The sequence below is a fragment of the Oryctolagus cuniculus genome, chromosome 16 (genome assembly GCF_964237555.1).
Source record: "Oryctolagus cuniculus chromosome 16, mOryCun1.1, whole genome shotgun sequence".
Taxonomy (NCBI): Eukaryota; Metazoa; Chordata; class Mammalia; order Lagomorpha; family Leporidae; genus Oryctolagus; species Oryctolagus cuniculus.
In genome coordinates this window covers 19,202,625-19,220,405 of record NC_091447.1, presented here as the reverse complement: position 1 = coordinate 19,220,405, position 17,781 = coordinate 19,202,625, and the positions used below count along the sequence as shown (strand labels likewise).

At 40.4% G+C, this 17,781-nt stretch overlaps 1 protein-coding gene across 2 annotated transcripts in view; it reads left to right on the top strand.

Annotated features, from left to right (window-relative positions):
* HIBADH (3-hydroxyisobutyrate dehydrogenase) overlaps window positions 1–17,781 on the top strand; it is a 134,002-nt gene that overhangs the window by 27,643 nt on the left and 88,578 nt on the right. The window lies entirely within an intron of this gene.

The following is a 17,781-nucleotide window of genomic DNA, read 5'->3' as shown; positions in this document are numbered from 1 at the left end:
TACCCAATGATGATATTTTAAAACCTTTTCTTATATCAAACATTAATAGCAGGTGTCTGGGGATTTTGGAATGGCAGAATTATAAATCTTATATTTTGTAATTTCCAAATTTTCCAAAGTTATTATAGAATCAAAAATTACTGTGTGTGTGCATGCGTGTGTGTGTGTGTGTGTGTGTATTTGTGGCAATGTAGCAGTAAATAGGAATATTATTTCAATTATATGTATGGGCTTTGGAATTTAAAAATATAATGAAAATCTGTTTATGTTTTTTCACAAAAGGCTTAGTGATCTTATTGTGAAGATACCTTATGCTTCAAACTATTTTTGAATATAGGTGGAGGAGTAATAACTGTTGACTCTTCTAATTGTTATGTTGAATTGGCCAAATATGACTGAGGTGTAAAGATTTACAGTGTGATCGAGGCATTTTGATCACAGAATACTGATAAGCAGTTTTAAGCTTGGTGGTGGTATGGTAGAATTAATTAACTGAAGTTCTTTTTTTGAGTGATTCTATAGTTGAATTTGAAAATTGATATGGTAGTATGATCTTGCTGTTGCTTGATTTTTAAAAAAATTAATTTATTTGAGGGACAGATACACATGTGTGCACATACATGCATGTAACACAGAATTCTTACTGGTTTACTCCCTGAATGCTTGCAGTGGCCCACTTGTGGCCAAAGCCAGGAGCTGTAAATTCAACCCAGTCTCCCACATGGGTAGCAGGAATCCAGTCACTTGGGGCTGTCACTGCTTCCTCCAAGGGTCTACATGAACAGGAAGCTGAAGTCAAGAATGGAGCCAGGATTGAACCCAGGCACTCCAATGTGGGATGCAGGCATCTTAGCTGTTATCTTAATGGCTAAGCCAAATGCTCACCCCTCTTCATTTAATTGGCAAATAAAAGAGCTGTCTACACCTCAGTGTTTATTGCAGCTCAATTCACAATAGCTAAGACATGGAATCAACCTAAATGCCCATCAACAGAAGACTGGATAAAGAAATTATGGGATATGTACTCTATAGAATACTATACAGCAGTAAAAAATGAAATCTGGTCATTGGCAACAAAATGGAGGAATCTGGAAAACATCATGCTGAGTGAAATAAGCCAGTCCCAAAAGGACAAATATCATATGTTCTTCCTGATCTGTGACAACTAACTGAGCACCTAAAAGGAAATCTGTAGAAGTGAAACAGACACTATGAGAAACAATGACTTGATCAGCCCTTGTCCTGACTGTCGAGGAACAACTTACTATTTTATTCCTTTTAATATTTTTTTTGTTCTACTTAATACCACTGGTTGAACTCTTTAATTAACACACAATTATTCTTAGGTGTTTAAATTTAACTGAAAAGTGATCCCTGTTAAATATAAGAGTGGGAATAAGAGGGAGGAGATGTACAGTTTGGCACATGCTCACTCAGACTTACCCCTAATGGTAGAGCTAGAAACGTGCCAGGGGATTCCAAATCAATCCCATCAAGGTGGCATGTACCAATGCCATCTTACTCGTCAAAGTGATCAGTTTCAGTTCATAATTGATCATAACAATAGGATTAAGTGTCAAAGAGATCACATAAACAAGACTACTGTCTGCTAATAATAACTGATAGAATTAAGAAGGAGAGAACGATTCAACGTGGGAAACGGGATACACAGCAGACTCATGGAATGGCAGGTGCCCTAAACAGCACTCTGGCCTCAGAATCGGCCCTTAAGGCATTTGGATATGGCTAAAAAGCCCATGAGAGTTTCTCAGGCATGGAAAGCCAAGACACTGTGGTAAAACAAACAAACAAACAAACAAAAAAACTAAATGAAAGATCTGTGAGTGAGATCCCAGCGGAAAGAACAGGCCATCATAGAAGGAGGTAACTTTCTATGAAGGGAGGAGAGAACTTCGACTTTGATTATGGCCTTGCCTAAATAAGGTTGGAGTTTGTGAACTCAAGAGGTTTCCATAGCCTTGGCAGCTCATGACAAGAGCTTCAGGTGATTACTGATGTCATAAATAAGAGTGTCAGTTGTTACAGCAACACCAGGAGTCACTGTACACTTGCTCCCCATGTAGCATCTCTGTTCTTAATGTATTGTACTATATGAATTACCGGTAAAACTACTACTCAAACAGTACTTTATACTTTGTGTATCTGTGTGTGTGCAAACTGTTGAAATCTTTACTTAGTATATACCAAGTTGATCCTCTGTATATAAAGATAGTTGAAAATGAATCTCGATGAAGAGTGGGATGGGAGAGAGAGTGGGAGATGGGATGGTTGCAGGTGGGAGGGAGGTTATGGGGGGAAAAGCCACACTAATGCAAAAGTTGTACTTTTGAAATTTATATTTATTAAATAAAAGTTTTTTAAAAAAGAATATAACTTGGAATTGCCGTTTGATAGTGGAGAATACCAATTTAATTTTCAGATGCTACTTTATCTTTAAAAATATATCTTATTTGTGAGAAAACATTGAAATTTTGTTGTTATCAAGCTGTTCTTAAACGCTGATTTGTAGTTTCAAGGTGCCAAAGTGCTAATATTTTAACTGTGAACACATGTGAATCTGTACCATATTGTAGGTTAACAGCTTTGTATAGAGATGGTTTGTGAAAATTTATTGATTTTGATTTCTGCTCATTATGAGTTTAATCAGTATATAATAACAACTTATTTATATATTTTTAATATAACGAGTTGAAAACAGTTCCACTTTCTCAGATATAAGAAATAGAGGAGCTGGCGCTGCAGCTCACTAGGCTAATCCTCCGCCTTCGGCGCCAGGCACCCTGGGTTCTAGTCCCGGTTGGGACGCCAGATTCTGTCCTGGTTGCTCCTCTTCCAGTCCAGCTCTGTGCTGTGGCCCGGGAAGGCAGTGGAGGATGGCCCAAGTGCTTGAGCCCTGCACCCGCATGGGAGACCAGGAGGAAGCACCTGGCTCCTGGTTTCGGATCGGTGCAGCGCGCAGGCCGTAGTGGCCATTTGGAGGGGTGGGCCAACGGAGGGAAGACCTTTCTCACTTTCTAACTCTGCCTGTCCAAAAAAAAAAAAAAAAAAAGAAAAAAGAAAAAAGAAAAAGGAACCTTAATACTGGGAGACTTCAAAATGTTCATGAAAACTGAGATTAAAAGACAAAAAGTATACACTTTATTTCTCAACATTAGCTCCATCAATTTCAAGAGAATCAGGATGGGCAGTTGGCTTACGGTTTAGATGCCCTCATCCCATATTTGGGTATCTGGGTTTGATACCTGGTCCTGATTCCTGACTCCTGACTCCAGCTCCCTACTAACGCAGAAACTAAGTGGAAGCAGTGATGGCTCAAGTAATTGGGGTCCTGCCACTCATCTGGAAGTCTGGGTTGAGTTACAGCTCCTGGTTTTGGCCTAGTCCAGTCCCAGCTATGGCAGGCATTTTGGAAGTAAACCAATTGATGGGAGCTTTCTCTCTGCCTTGCAAATAAATTAACTCTTTTTTTTTTTTTTTTTTTTAAGTTGAAGACTCTTGTAGGTGATGATGCCAGCCATTTAGTCCATCTCTAAAGCATTGAATGTTCTAGGAATCTGTCAGTGTTGTCTTTGTTACATTGTTAAGCTGAAGAGAGTTGGGTGCCCTTTAATGATTTTTTTAAGATTTATGTAATTTATTTGAGAGAGTTACAGAAAGAGGGAAAGACAGGGAGAAAGGTCTTCCATCCACTGGTTCACTCCCCAGATGGCTGCAACAGCTGGAACTGAGCTGATCCAAAACCAGGAACTAGGTGGTTCTTCCAGGTCTCCCATGTGGGTGCATGGGCCCAAGGACTTGAGCCGTCTTCCACTGCTTTCCCAGGCCATCACTAGGGTGCTGGATTGGAAGTGGAGCAGCCAGGACTCGAACCAGCACCTATATGGGATGCCAGCACCACAGGCGGAGGCTTACCCTGCCCCTTAATGAATTTTTAAGATTAGGAAACAAAGATATCTTAAGGAGCCAAATCCAGATTGTATGGTAGACGCCTAATGGCTTCTCATCAAAGCTGTAGCAAAATCACCTCTTGAATGAGAGGAGTGAGAAGGAATATTATGGTGGAGGCAGCCTCTCTGGGTGAAGCTTTCTTGGAGACTTTTCTGTGAAAGCTTTGGCTGACTTTCTTAAAACGCTCTCTTTGTAAACAGATGTTACTATTCTTTGGAGAGTCAACCAGCAGTATGCCTTGAACATCCTAAAAAACTTTTGCCATAACTTTGGCTCTTGACTGGTCTGCTTTTGCTTTGGCTGGACCACTTGTACGTGGTGGTCTCTGTTGCTTTGATTGTGCTGTCTTCAGTATCGTGCTGCTGAAGCTGTGTTTCATCTCTTGTTACAGCTCTTCAGAGAGGTGCTTCAAGATCTTGATCTCACATGTTTAAAATGTCCAATGAAAGCTCTGCTTCCCCAGTAGCTGATCTGGGCACTGTGGTTTGGGCACCCTTGAGCAGAAATTTTGCCTCACTAAAATTTTTCAGTCAGATTGTATAAGCTGAACATATTGAGATGTCGTGGATGTGTAGTCTTCTTTCTGCTTTGATTGTTAGTCCTCACTTAGGGTCCAAACGATGAATTTTTAAAAGTTTTTTTTTTTTTTTTATTTGAAACAGTTACAGAGAGAGGGAGAGAGACAGAGAGAGGGAGAGACAGAGAGGTCTTCTGTCTACTGGTTCACTCCCCAGATGGCTGCAATGGACAAAGCTGATCCAAAGCCGGAACACAGGAGCTTCTTTCAGGTCTTCCACGTGGGTGCAGGGCCCCAAACACTTGGGCCATCTTCAACTGGCTTCCCAGGCCATAGCAGAGAGCTGGATCAGAAGTGGAGTAGCTGGGTCTCAAACCAGTGCCCATATGGGATGAGGGTGCTTCAGGCCAGGATGTTAACCCACTATGCCACAGTGCCGGTCCAGGGACTCTTTTTAAATGGATGTCTTATATCCTTCGTGCCTAAACTAGATTCCGTGTAGACCCATTATAACAAATTAGTACAAGTTTATTTTGATGCAAATTCTTTAAAGGCTACTTAATGTCACAGTTTCATAGAAAAAAGAGAGAGAGGAACAGGGAAATCTTCCATCTGGTTTACTCCCCAAGTGGCTGCAATGGCCAGAACTGAGCCTATCCAAAGCTAGGAACCAGGAGCTTCTTCTAGGTCTCCCATGCCGGTACAAGGGCGCAAATGTTTATACCATCTTCTGCTGCTTTCTCAGGCGCATTAGCAGGGAGCTGAATCAGAACTGGAGTGGCTGGGAGTAGCACCGATGCCCATAAGGGATGTTGGACCACATGTGGCAGCTTTAGCTGCTACACCACAGCCCCAGCCCTGCAAAAATTTTTGAAATCCATGTGTGATTTTTTCATGATATGTGTTTTCCATACCTTTTTGAAGACCCCTCTTATTTCTTACTTGTGTTTCTCCCAGTCCTGTTTTCTTTTCTATTAACCTTTTTCAAGTTTTGTGTCTTATTCTCATGCTTTTAAAAAATAGTTTAGCACACATTTTCAGATATTTATTTATTTATTTGAAAGAGTTACAGGAAGGAGAGCCAGAGCGAGAGCAAGAGAGAGAGAGAGAGGGAGAGATTGACCTTCCATCTGGTGGTTCACTTCCCAAATGACTGCAATGACCAGGAAGAGCTTCTTCCAGGTTGCCCACATGGGTGCAGGGGCCCAAGTACTTGGTCATCTGCTGCTGCTTTCCCAGGCACATTAGGAAGGAGCTAGATCAGAAATGGAACAGCTGGGACTTGAATCAGCGCCCATATGGGATGCCGATGCTGCAGGTGGAGGCTTAACCTTCCATGCCACAGTGCTGGACCCTTAACACACTTTTTTTTTTTTTTTTTTAAGATTTATTTTATTTATTTGAAAGAGTTAGAGAGAGAGAGAGAGATCGATCTTCCATCTGCTGGTTCATTCTCCAAATGACCACAACAGCCAGAGCTGAGCTGATATAAAGCCAGGAGCCGCGAGCTTCTTCTGGGTCTGCTATGTGGGTGCAGGGGCCCAAGGCCTTGGGCCATCTTCTGCTGCTTTCCCAGGCTATTGCAGAGAGCTGGATTGGAAGTGGAGCAGTCGGAACTTGAACTGGCGCCCATGTAGGATGCTGGCGCTGCAGGCCAGGTCTTTAACCCACTGTGTCACAATGCCGCCCTCAAGACACATTTTTAAAATCTCTAAATAGTAGTTCATTTTTCGTGATTTGGAACATCCCCTTCATTATCAGACCATTACACTTAGGAATCAGTGGCATAGGTGCAAAAAAAGAAAAAAAATTACATTTAAACCCTTTGTTGCAATGTTTTATACTTTCCACAGGACAGAAACTAAAATAACCTGTTACACAGTTGGTCACAAGTGTATTCCTTGAGTTTTTTGCCCATACACATGAGTATTGTTTAAAACATATCTTCTTTGTGAGCTAGGCCTAGTAATCACTCTGCTTGGCTGAGTTTGTGAATCTGTTGTAGCCTGTGGCTTCCCTGTCACCTCTCTGGCTTTCCTGTCCTGCTGAGCTTTAGTTATACCGCAAACCAAGCTTCCCCTCTTATTAACATCTTATATTAGTATATTTGTCAATTTATTTTTTTAAAAGATTTATGTATTTATTTGAAAGTCAGAGTTACCACAGGCATGGAAAGCCATGACACGGTGGCAAAAACAACCTAAATGAAAGATCCTGGTGAACAAGACCCCAGCAGAAGGAACAGGCCATCAAGGAGGGAGGCGCCTTTCTCCGAAGGGAGGAAGGAACCTCTACGGTGATACGGCCTTGACTAAACAAGTTCAGAGTTGGTGAACTCAAGGGGCTTCCATAGCCTAGACAGCTCATGGCAAGAGCCTCGGGTGATTGCTGACGTCATGAATAAGAGTGCCAGTTGTTAAATCAACAACAGGAGTCACTGGGTACATGCTCCCCACGTAGGATCTCTGTCCTTAATGTGTTCTACTATGAAACTTAAAAATAACACTACTAGTCGAACAATACCCTATACCTTGTGCAGTTGTGTGAGTGCATCCTGTTGAAATCCTTGCTTAGTATATACTAAGTTGATCTTCTGTATATGAAGGTGATTGAAAATGAAACTTGATGAAGGGTGGGATGGGAGAGGGAGTGGAAGAGGAAGAGGGGAGGGCTGCGGGAGGGAGGGAGGTTGGGGGGGAAGCCACAACAATACAAAAGTTGCACTTTGTAAATTCACATTTATTAAAAAAAAGGAGTTACACACAGAGAGAGGAGAGGCAGAGAGAGAGAGGACTTCCATCCATTGGTTCACTCTAACTGGCCAGGAGCTTCCTCTGGGTCTCCCATATGCGTGCAGGGGCCCAAGGTCCTGGGCCATAGCAGAGAGCTGGATTGGAAGTAGAGCGGCCGGGACCTGAACCGACGCCATATGGGATGCTGGCACCGCAGGCGGTGGCTTTACCTGCTACACCACCGTGCCGGCCCCTATTTTTCAATTTATCAACCCCACCAAACTTCCTGTTTTGTTTTTAACCCAAACTCCCCGTGTCCCTCCTACCCCTCTCAGCATTTAGTAATCTACATCCTGTGTTTATATTTTTGTATTTGTTTTAGCTTCTATTATGAGGGAGAACATGCAATATTGTCTTTCTGTGTGTTACTTATTTCACTTAGCATGATATCATAAAGTTCCATCCATTTTGCTGCGAATGACAGGATTTCATTCTTTTTTTATGGCTGAAAAATGAATATATTCTGGAACTTGCTTTCTCACTGCATATTCTGTTCCTGAATTTCATTCGTGACAATGATAGACTCACTGCATACTGATTTATTTATTTATTTATTTGAAAGTCAGAGTTATCTGCCTCTCCTCAGAGAGGAGAAGCAGAGGAAGAGAGAGAGGTCTTCTATCTGATAGTTCACTGTCCAATTGGCTGCAATGGCCGGAACTGCGCTGATCTGAAGCCAGGAACCAGGAGCTTCTTCCAGGTCTCCCATACAGTTGCAGGGACCTAAGGAATTGGGCCATCTTCTGCTGCTTTCCCAGGCCTTAGCAGAGAGCTGGATTGGAAGTGGAGCAGCCAGGTCTTGAACTGGTGCCCATATGTGATGCCGGCGCTTCAGGTCAGGGCATTAACCCACTGTGCCACAGCGCCGGCCGCAAAAAATTACTTCTTTGTACTGAAATAGCCACTCAGGTGAGCACAAGGCACCTTTGTACCCTGTGTCAGCATTTATAGTTTGGCAGACCCTCTTGGCTGGATATCCATGTTCACAACATGAAATGTATTGTGATTACACTGTTGTTCCATGTGGTTCATTCATTTTAACTGCACTATAGTATTCTTCTATATAAATATTTCACACATTATTATCCTTTCTGTTGTGATGTACATTTGGAGTAAGTTGTGTCTGTTTTGTCTCCTCTTTGCAGCATAATGGTTGGAATATAATTGGTCTTCTGTAAATGTTTAAAAACTTAGATTGAGTTCAAGTAGAAAAGCAACCATGTGAGATAGATGGGAGATCAAAGATCTTTCCATTTTACCAAGGGTGTGTCACCCAGAGACATTCAGTGACTACTTCAAGATCCTACTGTTGGTTAGAACTGAAGACTGGTGTGATGTTCTTTGTTTCTTGTTTCCATATTCCACTGCATTGGTAAATACTATTTTCTAAACAGTTCTAAATTATTCTAAGAGGAAATAAAGATTGCTAAATGAAAGTATATCATTTTAAATGATAAAATCATTATGATTATTTGGTTAAAATAGTGAATAGCTGATGTGATACCCAGTTAGATTTTTGAGATTTATTTATTTATTTGAAAGGTAGAGTGACTGATGAGGAGGGAGGGAGAGAGAGATGGATCTTCTGTCCACTGATTCACTCACCTGATGGCCTCAGTATCCAGGACTAGGCCAGGCTGAAGCCAGGAGTCTGGAACTCCATCCTGGCCTCCCATGTGGGTGCCTCTATAGTATCCAGTACTGGCTGGGTAATAAGCATTTACTGAGCTTTGAAATATCATGCTGTGTTGTAGCATTATGTGTCACTGGGGAGTATGATTATGGATGAAGTGATAGGGATGGGGTAAGAACTCAAGTAATATATGTATATATATTTTAAAGTTTGTTTATTTTCATTTACTTGAAAGGGGCAGGGAGGAAGTTGGGGAAAGGATAGAGGGCTGGAGATCTTCCATCCACTGGTTTACTCCCCAGATACCCAGGGTTGTGCCAGGCAGAGCCAGCAGCCAGGGTCTTGCACATGGGTAGCAGGGGCCCATGTACTTGAACCATCATCTGCTGCCTCCCAGGATGCATGAACAGGAAGCTGGAACTCAAACTAGACTCTGATGTGGAATGCACGTGTTCCCAAACAGTAACTTGACCTGTTGCACCATAACATGTGTTCCTAGAGCAATGATCAGAAACAACTTAAAGGGGAAGTCTTTACAGTAGAAGTTAAGAATTTAGGAAAACAAATAAGTAAAATCATTTGCAGAAAGTTATGAAATGCACAGCAGTGTGATACGGCAGTGTTTCCAGTACGGAACAACCAGAAGGGGAACCCCTCATCAGCGGTTTCATCTCCAGCAGCATTCCAGGCTCTGGAGAACACTGTCCTCGTCCTGTCCGAGCTGCTATTCATTGGCTTTATAGCAATAGAGAGTCTCACCAGTTTTGATTTATACATCTGATTCTGGGGTAGCAGAGGATTTTTAGGTCTGGAAATAGAAAATTTATGTTGAAGATCCAGTGGAAACCTTATTGATGATTCGCAGTAACATCCTGTGGGAGCCAATGGAACATGGAATTAGGCACTCTGACAGTTCTTTGGTAAATATTCTTTAAACAAAGAGGAAAGAGAATTGGTTAGTTTATACAACATTCTTACACTTTCAGTTTCATTTTTTTGTGTGTGTTGTGCTTGTGTTAAGGAAGAAAGTAAGAGATCCCTTGGGGTGATACAGAAAGCTTAGAACTTTTATAAAGAAAGATTAATATTAAAAATGAAGGTCTGGGGTCCTTCATTGTGGTGGATCACTGCTTGTGACTGGAACCAGAGTGCTGGCTCCAGTCCCGACTGTGCTGCTTTCCATCCAGCTTCTTGTTGATGCACCAGGGAAAGCAATGAAAGATGGCCCAAGTATTTGGGTCCCTGCCACTCACAGCTGTCACTGAGCAGAGAGCTGGATTGGAAGAAGAGCAGCCAGGACATGAACTGGTACCCATATGGGATGCTGGTGCTGCAGGTAGAGGTCTAATCTGCTACGCTACAGCACCGGCCCGCTTTGTCTCTTCCTCTGTCTCTTTCTGTGTGTGTGTTTCTCTCTCCTGCTGTCACTCTGCCTTTTGAATAAATAAAAACAAAAAACACTATTTCCTGTGCGCCACATGTATTCTAGGCACTAGGGTTTAGGCTTTTGCCTCTTGGAACTTTTAAGAAATAGTACTCATAGCGAGTAAACAAATAAAACAAAAATAATTTCAGTGATAAGTGCTGTGACATAAAAAGAAAAAAGCAGAGTGACAGTTAAGGCAATAGAAACTTCTGAGAAGAGTGGATGGGACACCCTTTTTGGGGGAAGTGGCTTTGAAGCAGTGGCTGATTGCTCAGGTGATACACAGGGAACATTTCTGTTTGTGTTACTAACACCAACACTTAGAGTTTGTTAAATTGAATAACCTACACTCAGTCCCATTTGTCTGATACCATGCATTTGTCAGTTTGTGGTCATGAACGTAAATTCAGCTTTATATTAACTAACCCATGACGCTGGTCTCATAGTATGATGTCCTAACCTATTTATCATGTGCAGGTCACGAGTTTATAAAATTTGTGGCCCTTACTTAATGTCCAATGTTGTTTAATCACACTGTGTTCTATATATGTATCACACACACACACACATACACACACACTTAACGTTTTTGTGTGGAGTGGATGTGCTATTACAGAGTTGGTTCCAGTTTGATCAGTTCTCTTCTGTAATGAATCCTAGACATAAAAGCAAATTAAAAACTGTTCTTTGTGAATGGGGCCATCAAAGAAGGAGGTACCTTTCTCTGAAGGGAGGAGAGCACTTCCATTTTGACTATGACCTTGTCTGAATAAGATCGAAGTCGGCGAACTCAAAAGGCTTCCATAGCCTTGGCAACTCATGACTGGAGCCTAGGGAGATTACTGACGCCATAAACAAGAGTGTCAAATTGTTAAGTCAACCACAGGAGTCACTGTGTACTTACTCCTCATGTGGGATCTCTGTCCTTAATGTGTTATCCAATGTGAAGTAATGCTATAACTAGTACTGAAACAGTATTTTACACTTTATGTTCTGTGTGGGTGCAAACTGGTGAAATCTTTACTTAATATATACTAAATCGATCTTCTGTATATAAAGATAATTGAAAATGAATCTTGATGTGAATGGAATGGAAGAGGGAGCGGGAGATGGGAGGGGTGCGAGTGGGAGGGAAGTTATGGGGGGGGAAGCTATTGTAATCCATTAACTGTACTTTGGAAATTTATATTTACTAAATAAAAGTTAAAAAAAAAAAAACTGTTCTTTGTGGCTAATGACCTAATGCTCTTCAGTGAGCTCCAGGGGCATTATTACAGCATTTGACTGGGCTTGCATAATTGAAGAGCGGACTCCAGATTGTGTAATATGTCTGTAGGTTTGCACAGAGCCCTGGAGTTGAAGTGACTGCGAGTCAGGGCCTGGTAGCTGACAGACCTCCCTGAGTTCCTAACTGCATTGTTCCAGGTAGGAGTTAATGTCCAGATTACGTCATTAGACTCTTGTGTATGTGCTTGTGTAACAGTTCCCTACCAGGAAGCCAGATTTTAGACTCTCCTTGGCTGGGTCCAGTTTTAGTGATTTGAAGTATTTTTTTTTAAGATTTATTTACTTATTTGAGAGGTAGAGTTACAGACAGACAGAGGGAGGGACAGAGAGAAAGGTCTTCCATCCACTGGTTCACTCCCCAAATGGCCATAACGGCTGGAGGTGAGCAGATCTGAGGCCAGGAGCCAGGAGCTTCTTCCGGGTCTCTCACATGGGTACAGGAGCCCGAAGACTTAGGCCATGTTCTATTGTTTTCTCAGGCCAACAGCGGAGAGATGGATCAGAAGAAGAGCAGCTGGGACACAAACTAGTGCCCATAAGGGATGCTGGCGCTGCAGGCAGAGGCTTAGCCTACTACACCATAGCGCTGACCCCTTGAAGTATTCTTTTTTTTTTTTTTTTTTTTTTGACAGGCAGAGTTAGAGAGGCAGAGAGAAAGGTCTTCCCTCCGTTGGCCCACCCCCCAAATGGCTGTCACGGCCGGTGTGCTGTGCTGATCTGAAGCCAGGAGCCAGGTGCCTCCTCCTGGTCTCCCATGCGGGTGCACGACCCAAGCACCTGGGCCATCCTCCACTGCCCTCCCGGGCTACAGCAGAGAGCTGGACTGGAAGAGGAGCAACCGGGACAGAATCCGGCGCCCCAACTGGGACTAGAACCCGGGGTGCTGGTGCCACAGGCGGAGGATTAGCTAAGTGAGCTGCGGCGCTGGCCCCTTGAAGTATTCTTAGAATATGGAATAGTAAGCACACAGCCTATTCAGGAATTTCTTTTAGAGTGCCAGACTGGCTTGCTAAATCTTGGTGAAAGTTCCACATAGGCTCCATTATTGTTTTAAAATTAAGTGTGCAGTTTTGGCCTTTACTGTTCACTGAACTGGATACCTACTGTTTTTCCACTAGATCTGTATCTAATTTATGGTAAAGAGACCACAAAAACAAAAATTATTTCTCTTTTGGCACCTAACACTATTATAGTTAAGGGTCTGTTGGCATTTCCATTAAAAGGTTTTCTTGGAGAGGTTTATAACTTGGCAGTTTTACTTGGCTTTGGGCTGAAACATTGCTATTTCTGTCCAAAAGCAGAATCTTTTATCAAATTTCATATAATTGAATTTGCCTTGGTTTATAGTATGTTGAGGAGGAAGGGCTATCACAGTAGGTCTTTCTTTGATACTCTCATAAGCTGTTTGATTACACAGTAGTGTTGTGTGTGATGTTTATTCTTAAATTTTATTTTTAACCTCAGTAATAACTTGTTTTTGTTATGCAATATGAGTAAGTTCTAGAGATCTGCTGTGGCACATAGTGCCTGACCTTAATAGTTCTGTATTGTGCACTTAAAATGTTGTGGAGAGGGGAGAGCCACGTTAAGTATTCTTACCACCACCCCCCAGAACAGCAGTAAAAATAACAATAACAGTACCAGGCATGAGGACAAGGAAACTTTTGGAGGTGATAGAAATGGTTTTTACTTTGTAGTGATAGTTTCCCAAGTGTGTGCAATATGTCCAAACTCATCAAGTTGTGTGTGTTGAATATCTGCAGGTTTTTGTACATCAGTTAAACCTGAAAAAAGCTGTTTAAAAGAATGTTTTAAAATAAGTTGGTAAAAAACCTCAATTTTATCAGTTTAACAGTTCCTGTTAAAGTGTTAGTTATACTGCTATTATGATTTCTAAAGTTAATTTTGATTATTTATTGCAGAATTAAAAAGTACTCTGTGGCATTGACTTTAGTATGAGAGACTTCAATTACTCTATCTTGAAAAATATAAAATAAGCCTTGTTGGTTTGATTTGGTAATATTTAAAGCTTTAGTAACTCAAATATTTAAAATATTCATTAACTTTGTTTAACAGACAAATCCATTTTCTTAGAGATGACTTAAGGTTTCATCAGTGCCAATACACAGAGTTGGCTTAATTATATGAAATCCTTTCTATTTCCCCATGATTTTACTTAACACCCTGTATCTATTAGGTATTTTTTATTTATCTAAGGAGGACATTTTTTTGCCTGAAATTGTTTTAAGTTTGCACAAGTAGTTCAGAAATGTTTAGTAAATAAATTTAAAGGATTTTTGTGATTAGCTTCGCAGTAAAGGAGTTCATAAGAATCTCTACGTTCTTTGTCATACTGAAGACTTCCTTTAAGCAGTTGTCACAGAGGAGTGTGCCTGTGTAAGATGTTAATACATTCTAAGTGCATTGAAAAAAGACGCTGACTCACCTCTGCGAGATAGCATAGCTGAGGCAGCTCTAAATAGTTTGTCTTCTAAGAAAATTGTGGAAGGATGGGTCAGAGAAGGCAAGTGTTGATCCCTCTCCTCGCTATTTCATTATTAATATCTTTGTTGGTTATAATTATTATTGCTAACAACAGCCTAGTTTATTTCTAAAAATTTACTCTTGCAATTTGCAGTTCTTCAACTGAAAGTCTGAAGGTGAAATTGGAGTTGCTTTGTAATTGCTAATCAAATAACTGCTCCCAGGGTGCTCTTGCTAGGCTGTGTCCTGTGGTGGAGGGACACTGGGTTCTTGTCACATGATTATACTGGAAAGTGTATGGATGAGGTAGGGGTCCTGCCTGAAGTAATCCCAGGATATTTTTAATGTCCTTTAATTGCCATTCAGGATGTAAGACAGACCAGACACACTAGGTCTGGTCACATGGTTCAGGACTGCCTCACAGTGTTTATATAAAGGTGAAGCAGATTCAGCAAATAAGCCTGAGGCTGTTACTAATGTCTGCTTTATTCTTCCTCAGCATCTATTGATTCCTAAGCAGTATGAAATTAATTCTAGTGTACTTTATGCATTATATGTCTTAATTTTGTTTTGCTTGTGATCCCTGGAGAGCATCAGGGGTGAGTGGGAGGAGACAGAATGGAGAATTTGATGGGGGCCTTGTTACCTTGGTGAAATCCCAACCATTAACAGATTTATTTGAAGTTTTCTAGATGTCTGATTTCCTTAGAGAAAGTTTGATGACGATGGCAGATGAAAATTGTGTGAAGTTTAACTTTGTCTCTCTTTGTATTTGCTGTACAGTTGTATTTTGTTTTTGTATTTCTTTGGGGCTTCATCATGTGAACCAGCGTATAGGATATGTGTGTCTCTCACACTCTGCCTTACAAATAAAATAAAAAACGTACATCTTAAATGTACGTGCAGATTTTATAGCAGTCATTCTTCCGTGGCTGAGGCAAGCGTAGCAGCCTGCTCTGTTTTATCCTGGGGAGAATTGCAGACTGCCCTGAAGAGGAGGATGATAGTGATTTTGCATGCAGTTGTGTCCAGGGATGTGAGAGATACGGGTTGTTTTTAGGAAAGCATTAAGAATTTTAAGATCAGTACTTGCTCTCTTGTTTATTTATTGAGTTTTTGGCATAGTTTGGGTCATCATATTTGTTTACCTATTGCAGCCTCTAAGAGAACATTGTTCCCAGGAAGTTTTTCTTAAATGAAACTTAATATGAAACCAGGCATATAAGTAATTTTTTCATTGATTGCATTTCATTTCCCCTAATTCTTCTTATGTGTGAGGGTAATACTTGTTCTCTAGTGGCCAACATTCTTAATGTACTATGTCCATATATTTAAAGAGTAGAAAAATAGTCTTGGCAGACACTGAAATAGTTAATTGGCTTTTCTAGCCAAGATAGGTTTATAAAACTTCTGCAAATTTAAGAAATGAGAGGAAAAGAATTTTGCTGTGCACTAATGACATTTTATTAACCCTTTGCCTTAGGCTATAAAATTTTCGTTGCAGCATTCTTTCATTAGATAAGCAGCTCGAGGAAAAGGCATCATTGGTTTACTGTAACTGTTTCATATCTGTTTCTACCCAAAAAATGTTACCTAAAAATTTTTATCTAAAATTAAATGATTTTGAGAAAGGACTAAGAGCAACAATGTAATTCTGACTTTAAAGCCTGTAATCCCTAACAGTGAACTTTTAATAATAGCATCTAGAAAGATTTGATGATTATCTGTGGTCTTTAATTTGGCTAAACTTTTATATTCTTATTGGTGCACATAAAAATCAACAGCTTTCCACGATAAGGCATTTCCATCTTAAATCTTGCACTCTGTTAGGAAATAGACTGAGCAGTACTCGCTATTTTGATGTTAATAGGAAAAGTCTTAATTTGGTGCAGAAGAGTTACCTTACATAATATTCAAGAGATAGCAGGCAAAGCATGAAAGCGCACCAGTGACCAGTGGGAGAATGGAGAACAGGCAGGAGAGTAGGGGTGTGCATGAGAGAGAAGTTACCTTGTCCCTTTCCGTTTTAGCTGGTAGTTTGTACTGAAAACTGTAAAATTCAACTTTTTGGAATTGTTACTACCCCAAGTGGGAATATAAACTATATTGAACAAAATTTATTTAGCCTGTTAAAAAGTCAACCTAAAACTGTAGTGAATTAGTTTATGTTATTACATCACTTCTAGTAGAGACTCAAACTAGTTCCTTGTAAAGAGGAGTTGTATCAGGTGAGTGGACTGCTACCCATATGGGGCTTTAAGATAATGATGAGTTTAAATTTCCTCTTAGAGCTAAGTGAGAATAAAACTGGAGGCAATAAATACTCTTGGCCAAAGCCATTAAATGAAAAAGCTGGGAATTCTCCAGCTCTTGACTTAAATTGTTTGTTTATCAGCTGGCGCCTAGTCTGGAGTCAAGAGCTGGAGATTTCTATCTGTGACAGAACTTTGAAACTCTTGCAGGACACTTTCATTTCAACTTAAGGTAACTTGAGTTTATAGCTTTGGCTTTAAAGATTACTAATGATTTACTCATTTCCTTACCATTTAACCAGAGTGGACTTTTTCCCAGGAAGGGATCTGTGTTTATTTAGGGCCTTTGTCTGCGGAGGGATTAAAAGGCAGCCCACCAGCATTGTGAACTTGATGGTAATAAAAGGTCACCAAAACACACCATAAAAACATTCTTACCATGGAATTAATTATACAGTGTAATTTTACAAAGCAACCAGTTACTCCGTCCCTATCCCCTCCCTCTAAAGTATTTCGTCTTTTAAAAATTAAAGCTTTGGTCCAGTTGTTTTGGTTTATGAAAAAGTGTTTTGCTTCTTTCATGACATTTAAGCGCTGAGGAAATTTCCATGTGCATATGTGCCATTAATTGGTTAGAAAAATCTTTAAATTTTAAAATAAAAATTATTCATTGTTAAACTATGGGATGAATATTTTGAGAAGGAGGAAGAGTAATCAGAACGAGTGGTTGATACTTCGAACAGCATGATTGCTCAGCTGTTAAGAGTTTATCTGTGCCACCAGGTGGCATTGCATCCAAACCTGCTTGTGATAAAAGAGTTTTAAAATACATTTTTTTATTGTTGAGAGAGGACAAAATACTTTTTCTAGACACTGCTTTTGAAGTTGGATTAAAAATACACCCAAATGACAAGGTTGAGTAAATGTCTCCAGAGAATTGAAAAGATTTTTGAGCTCTGCAAATATTTGTTTTTAGGTTATTTATAGTGAAATGAAGGTAAATTAAAATGAACATTTGCAACAGATTGCCTTTTTCTTTTTTTATAAGTAAACTTAAAACTTAACAGTTAGTGACTTTTTTGCTTTTCTTACCTAGACACTGAAAGAGGGGCTACAGCCTTATAAAAATCTTGACAAATATTTCGAAACCCCCTACTGCTGCTGTGCCCCCTCCCACACTCACCCACGCCTTCCCTTGTTAAAAAAAAAAGTGTCCACAGGTTTCACTGTATGGGAAATTTTAAAAAGAAGGAAAGACTTTGAAAGGTGTAAGTCAGTCCTTTTCACAAGCCTGACTATGAGATTCATTAGGCAGTTCACGTTCATGTCTTAAAAGCTGCTTTTGGGAAAGTAAATTCTTGAGTTTCCTGTACTGGTTTTCAGGGAGTCTTTATAGTGTTTTTGAATCAGCTCGTTTTAAA